Source organism: Maylandia zebra, unplaced genomic scaffold, assembly GCF_041146795.1.
Source record: "Maylandia zebra isolate NMK-2024a unplaced genomic scaffold, Mzebra_GT3a scaffold02, whole genome shotgun sequence".
In the NCBI taxonomy this organism is placed as follows: domain Eukaryota; kingdom Metazoa; phylum Chordata; class Actinopteri; order Cichliformes; family Cichlidae; genus Maylandia; species Maylandia zebra.
In genome coordinates this window covers 344,065-351,554 of record NW_027490032.1, presented here as the reverse complement: position 1 = coordinate 351,554, position 7,490 = coordinate 344,065, and the positions used below count along the sequence as shown (strand labels likewise).

General features: G+C 39.4%; 1 long non-coding RNA gene across 3 annotated transcripts; it reads right to left on the bottom strand.

The window, feature by feature from the left end:
- LOC101485352 (uncharacterized) lies at positions 1 to 6,587 on the bottom strand. 3 transcript variants are annotated; one of them, XR_013096095.1, is made up of 5 exons: positions 6,394 to 6,587; positions 6,179 to 6,271; positions 2,102 to 2,434; positions 1,626 to 1,866; positions 1 to 1,512 (listed from the first exon to the last, which is right to left on the bottom strand). It is a non-coding gene; the product is annotated as an uncharacterized LOC101485352 (long non-coding RNA). The 3 variants fall into 3 exon arrangements; XR_013096094.1 differs by having other exon boundaries at positions 1 to 1,515; positions 1,626 to 1,863; XR_013096093.1 differs by having other exon boundaries at positions 1,626 to 1,863.
- Between the last annotated feature and the right edge of the window lie 903 nt (positions 6,588 to 7,490).

Sequence of the window (7,490 nt, the reverse complement as noted above, 5' to 3'; positions counted from 1 at the left end):
TACATCTTAAAACTTTATTTATAAAAACATATTTCTAAACAAACAAACAAAACACTTTTGATTTGGGGCAAACAGTCACTACTTGTACTCCTTGTATCTCTCTGTCATTCATTCACATGTATTCTGTGTTGTTTATACTGACTTTCATTCGTCTTCTCACCAGTGCATAACTCCACTTGCTTCCTGCTCTCACTAGAGATCACAGTGTTTGCAAAGTCATTTCACAGCATTCTTCTGAATTTACAATTAACTTGAATTACAGAGAAATAATAAGGCAGTGCACGCTGGTAAAGACACTGACAGAATGTGTTGTTGATCCAAAAACCAACAACACCACTAACAGCAAAAACTGAAAGACCAACTATGACTCCAACAGATCTGCCGTTTAGGGTTGGGCGATTGGACGAATACATCGACTATCCCATCGTCGATAGTTTTTACAAGAGTGATTTGTTTATTTATTTGCCCATGAGTACGTTTGCTAATAATGATAGAGCTAACAGAAGCAGTCAACAGAAAAATAAAATCAAAGCGCTGTTTTAACAGGACCCTCTTTCATCTGCAAGCAAATGCTCAGAGTGCGCCCAAATGCAACGAGTCATTTACTCAATCTCATAACAGAAAGGCGGTAGCCTCAGAAAAAACCAGTTGGATGGAGGACACGTACATGCTCATGCATCCAAACTGGCTACTTTTTTTTGGCAATTAGTTCGTGTTTGGACTTTTTCTGTGTTGTAAATGCTCAAATCAGACTGTGCATGATTACAGACGTGTCCAAATTAATAGGCTGGGTTTGAAAACGATGTGTCGGGAGTTTGCTGTTCTTACCAGCTCTAGTGACCCTTGAACCCCGGCGAGCTATCAGGCTGTTGAGTAACAGACATTTAATATGTGATGTCTTGATAAACCGAGCAGATATTTACACAGCTACATTCTTGCCTGAAAATATCTTAAAAGTTTAGTTTGTGACCCAGAAAGAGTAATAAGAGTTATATTAAAACTAAGCAGCTGCCGCCATTGTAGGAAACTGGGCCGTGCTATGAATTCTGGGATATGGTGGGCCACGCCCATCAAAAAGTCTGCGCATGCGCGAATGTATCACCCACCGTTGGTTATTGGACTTACGATTGCCGGTTGGAAATTTTTTACATATCACCCAACCCTAATACTATTCTCTCCCCCATCCTCCACTTTAACTGTTTTATACACAGTTTGCTTTTGCATTGTTACCTATCCTCAGAACATCTGTCACTCTGAGTGTTAAACGTAATGATAAAAACCTGGAACAGCAGCAGGACTCACAGGTCAGCTATTAAGACATTTCCATCTGCTGTCCTTGTTCAGAAGGAGACTGGTACTTTGAATTCCCATATTGTCTGTAGATCACAAAACCAACAACAGCAACAACAACAACAACAAGCACAGCAGAAATTGACAGACCAACGATCAGTCCAACAGATCCACTCTTCTCTCCTTCATCCTCCTTCCCTCCACTTTGTCCTCTTGGTTGATCTGCTGGTGAGAAACAGGTGTGAGGTGTCTGTGAGTCCACTGTTGGACCAACATCAGTCACTCTGAATGTTGAACTGGCTATTCATGAATCTGAAACAAGCAGCAGGACTCACAGTTCAGTTTGGAAGCCACTGATGGAATTTCAAAGCCCCTGATCGTCAGGGGGCTGGTAATCTTGATTTTGTCTACGTCTACATGTTCTGTAGATAAAAACAGCACCAACACCAACAATAACAAGCACAGCAGGAACTGACAGACCAACGATCAGTCCAACAGATCCACTCTTCTCTCCTTCATCCTCCTTCCCTCCATCCTCCTTCCCTCCATCTCCACTTTGTCCTCTTGTCTGATCTGCTGGTGAGAAACAGGTGTGAGGTGTCAGCTGTCAGGTAGGTGATGAGTGAAGAACAGAACAGAATCCATTTCCTCTTCAAACTGCTGTCAGACATTATCTACTGCACTCTGATCACATCACTCAGACCAGCTGCTTTCTACAAAGTCTCATCAACAACATCTTTAGAAACAAACATCAACAAGCAGGAAGCAGCTTCACCTCTGATCACACACACACTCAACTCTACTCACTCACCTGGAGGATCAACTGTCAGGCTGGTGCTGTTCAAAAGGTGAGCTGCCTCTTTGTTGTATGCTGCATAACATTCATATGTTCCAGAATCGTTCAAGGTGACATTCTGGAGAATCACTGAGAAGTTTCCATTCGTCATCCATTTTGAATCCTTCAGCTTCACCCGGCCTTTAAACAACTTATGCTGGAGGTCTTTCTGAAAATGACCGTCTTTTAAGTAAATGACATAATCATCTGTCTGCAGGTCAGGTTTGGTCCACCTTAACATTATTTCAGTAGCATCACTGTGGCCGTAACACTCCAGAGTGGCATCTTCTCCTTGTCTGACTTTGACCTCTTTTTGGCCCACAGAAGGAAAAGATGAGAAAAAAAGGAAGAAAAATCAGTAACACAGTTCTAACAAACTATTTAATTTCAATACAATAATTCAAGCAGTGTTCTTACTTTAAACTGAACATATCACAAAACAGATGATAAGATGATGGAAATAGAAAAATATGTATGAGAGTTGATAAGTGAATAACGAAGCTTTACTTGCTTTACTTTACTTTTAAAGCAGTGATGATATATGTTTCTGTCTTTAGATGATGAAAAAAATGTCTAACCTTTAAAAAATAATGTTTTGCTTTAAATCTAGAGACATTTTTGAAAATTAACTTTAAACACGTTGTTGCTGATTTAAATAAAAATAAAATGCATATTAAAAATGGTCTACACATAAATGTACCTTTTAATCAGAATCAGAATACTTTATTGATCCCTGGGGGAAATTATTTTTTTGTTACAGTGCTCCATAAAGTCATAAAGTCAAAGTCACAGTCATAGTGCTTTCAGGTGTTTTCACAGATACAGGATGGAGCCATGACATCGAGTTAAAATTCGGTTTGTTGAACAGTGCTCGCCTAAACGGAACCATGTGATTTATGAACCATAATGAGATTAACATTTGTTTGAGTTTAAAAAAAAATCAAACAAATGTTAAAAAAAAAAAAAATTTCTACATGAATAAATCATTTCATGTCTCAGAAATGAAAAACCATTATAACAGTGATTCTCAGTGTTTACAAATTTACAAAAGTTTGTGTTTTTTCCATTGTTTAAGCACTGCTTCCAGCCAAGAGTGATGCCATAAATCCCCTATAGCTGCAGAAAAGGCTAACATTGTTGTCTTTTTACAAAAAACCAGCTGAACATGAGAGGTTTTTGGACCAATTTTGTGTTCTCCATTCTTTAAGCACCGGTTTGAGCACCGTTTAAGCACCGGCACCATTTCAAAAGTACCGGTTTGGCACCGGTATCGGATAAAACCTAAACGATACCCATCCCTAGTTAAAATACTGATATCCAGTGTAAATGTTACAGTACCATCTATGAACTATTAATTGGATTGTTTCACAGATCAGTTTCATGAGACTCGCAGTTTGTAGAGAGTTTTAAGCAGAAGCTGCCCCCACGTGAAAAGTCTGTATGTTTGACTGAGTCCATGTAGTGGTCTCTTCTATTCACGGATTGTAATAAATGTAGATGTAGCCACTGTGATGCACCCATTTGCTTTTAATGTGTTTTTTTTTGTTTTGCTTTTGTTTTTTTGTTTGTTTTTTTACTAATAATTGTATTAAAAACAAAGTTCCTCTTGCTTGAAAATCCAGGAAGGACTAATAAAATAATGTCTGCACAGATTTGAATCCCTGACAGGATGAATATCAAACAGCTCAATAATGAAGGGAAGTTTATAAAATGTATTTATATTCACAAGCACAAGTCACAAAGTGCTATACAACAACAAAAACACAACATCAATAGAGAATGCAGCAAATGCCCTACCTATGGAAACAGCGACATCTGCAATACCATAGAACAAGCATAAGCTTTAGTTACACCTTTGTGTACAGTGGAGAGCCAACAGCCAAGTAGTCATTTCTCTTAAGATCCCATTATATTCACTGCAGTAGACACGAGTGTGCTGAGCAAAAACAGCAATGAACATTATTGTCTGGAGTCACACCCACGATGTGACCACCATCTCAGCCCACAACACCTACAGTCAGTTTGGATTTCTGGACTCATGTGGGTTCTTATCACCATTCTGTTTTGACTCTTTTAATCCGGGTGACACTGATGGGTGTGAGGGTGTCCGCACAGCGTAAATCACCACACTGCCTGTTATTTCTGCATGTTTCTAAATCGTTGCTTGGGGGTTTTGTTTCTAGGATTCATGGTGGTGTAGTCTTATCTCTTTGAAGAGAACCAGATAGTAGGAATACTCAGGATCGAATACTTGGAAAGACCAACTGAAAGCAGCTGCAGTAAAGGTCTGGCAGGGCATTAAAAAGGAGGAAACCCAGCATGTGGTGATGTCCATGGGTTCAAGACTTCAGGCTGTCATTACCAGCAAAGTGTTTTCAACCAAGTATTAGAAATGAACATTTTACTGACAGTTATTTAATTTGTCCAATTACCTTTGAGCCCCTGAAAAGAAAGGAACGTGTTAAAATATGCTTTAGTTCCTCACATGTTTATGCATCTCTTATGTACCTTTCTGTTTAACTACCTGAATTAAAGCTGAAAGTCTGCACTTCAACTGCGCCTGAGTCATGTCATTTAAAATTCATTCTGGTAATGTACAAAACCAAAATTAGAAACAAGTTGTCTCTGTCCACATAATCATGGATCTAACTGTATTGCAGTCAGTTTGCAACCTGCTTCAGCTACAGGACCAGAACATGTCTGTTTATTTCTCCTAACTCTTGTTCTGTAACTTTTATTTGGTTGTTTGGTTTCTTGGTTTCACTGTGGTGTACTCTCAACAACTCTTTTTGAAGAGAAATAGATGGCTTGGATATTAGAGAAAAGATATTGGGAAGTTCACATGTTCCCACTCTAATAATACAAGATAAGCGATGTCTCAATATGTAGCTGGTGGAATGACATGCCAGTTTGCTACTTGTTTCACCTACAAGAGCAGACTGGTGTTAAGACTTTCCTGAGCCCTAAGAAAAACAGACTCTACCTGTGAATAGTGGTGTCTCAAAAAATATAGTTTTAGAAAAATTAGAGGCAAAAATCCACAGAAATTACAACATGGGATGTGTAACATGTGTACAATAACATCAAGCAGGCCTATGAAGTGATAGCCCACCCCCACCTTGGACAAGCTGATCATCTCCATCCCTCCCTGCACCCCTCTTAGGAAACAAACCCCTCCAAGCACCCGGGTCATTAAAACAGGACTGTTTTGAACATCTTTGAACAGCCGGACCTGGAGACCTGCACTCAGTCTGTTACTTACATTTTTTTTTAATTAAGATTATTTGCAGTCTGTGTTTTTAAGGCATTACTGAAAGCACTGTGAATAAAAACAGGCAGGTAGAAAATAATTAATTTGATAGATTTATAACACTATATTAATATTATTTATATTCCATCAAAACAGCAATAAATAAAACTGACTGGTGTTTAGCATGCACTCTGGTTTTTGTTTGTTTTTTAAGCATCTCCGTCTGTGGAAAATTAGCGCTGATAACACTAGTGATAATACACACTTCCTTTTTCACTTAGAAATATACACACAAAAGTATAACTACATACACTTCACTGTGATATATTAAAAAAAACTATTTTGGATAAATGCATTTATTACTCTGTCTTCCTATACCCACATATTGTAACTGCCTGCTGGCCTCTTATGGCAAATGGCTGAAATGTAAATAAATCACGTGGCGATGGTGAAGAGGGGACTTTCTTCTAGGGTGGAGCATTGGTCTTTGATTTTATATCGATGGTAAATGGCCTGTATTTGTATATTTCTAGCTAAAAAGTTGCTTTGCGGTAATGTAATCACTCAGCTCTAAAACAAATCTACTGTTAAGTTTAAGTTAAAATTCCACTTTTAAACTTATTTTATTCAGCAGCTGCGCCATTGGAAGTGAAAGTGAAACCACGACTTGAATTAGACTTTGACTTAGAAGTTGTGACTTTCACCATTACAGAGTTACATCGATCCACGAACTGTTACAGTAACTATATAAACCTCCCAACTCCGCACATTACAAGGATAGCAGATGTTTAAACCCAGGTTACCTTCACAGTCAAGATGTCCCAGCAGATAGAAGATAAATACTCCCGTCAGGACAGTCCATGGTCGTAACGCCGCCATTACAGTCGAAAGGGACTCTATAACAAATGTTACCGAAAGTTAACGTGTTTGTTTTGATATTTACAATGGAGCATTACCGATGTTACACATCGCTGACAAAATACGCCAGGTAACAAGTGGGCTTCACTAATGCGGTTACCTGAAAGAAAGAAGCAGAAATTTCATCGGGGCGCTGGTCATCCAGGCTCAACTTTCACGAGAAACATCGGACTCAACTCAACTCTGCTTTCTTCTTCTTCTCACTTCTTCTTCCGAGAATGGGAAGTTTGATATGTTTATGGCGTTTTGACGGTGTGTCGAGCCTCCGAAACACTGCTCCGAAGCCTGGTTTGAAACGCCCACAACTCACGTCATCACGACTAAACAGACACCCCTGGATTTATTGTGATTCATCATTGTGAGGCGGCAGGATCATTTTTTGTAATCAGTAATTACTGAATTAATCTTTTTCATGCAACTGCTTCTGTTTTTCACACAGACACACACGCGCGCACACACACATACACACACGCACACACACAATTGCACTTTACACACCACTGCCTTTGTAATGCAGATGCTGCTCTACAAACAATTCTTACTCTCAAGAATTTTCCTCACGCAGAAAGTAATCCTCAGTATCCTGCCTGAATGACTACCATCTCATCGCCCTGACATCATCATGAAGTGTTCCGAGAGCCTTGTCATGGCACACGTGAAAAGCAACCTCCCCTGCTCACTGGATCCGCTGCAGTTTGCATACTGGCCAAACAGGTCGACCGAGGATGCTTCACTTCTCTCTCTCCCACCTGGACAAGAAAAACAGTTATGTCAGAATGCTGTTCATAGACTTTAGCATTCAACACCATTATCCCCCAAAAACTGTTTAACAAACTCAGCAAGCTGGAACTGAGCACCTTTCTCTGCAACTGGATACTAGATTTTCTGTCAAGGTGTCCTCAGTCCATCCGTATTGGTGACAACATCTCCAGCACCATCAGGGTGAGCACAGGAGCTCCTCAGGGCTCATGTAAATCTGTAAATCTCTCCCTTCTGGTTGACCTTTTAACTTCTGGAGTTTAAATTTCAGAAGCTCTTTCACAAATTTGGCATCCATTCATTATCCATTATCAAGAACAGCTTATGCTCCACTGCACAACAAACTCAAAAATAAAAACACAGTACTAACCATTCAGCACACCTCCATCACTCATGTCACACACACAATCAATACTCATTCACGATGTCTCTAATTGT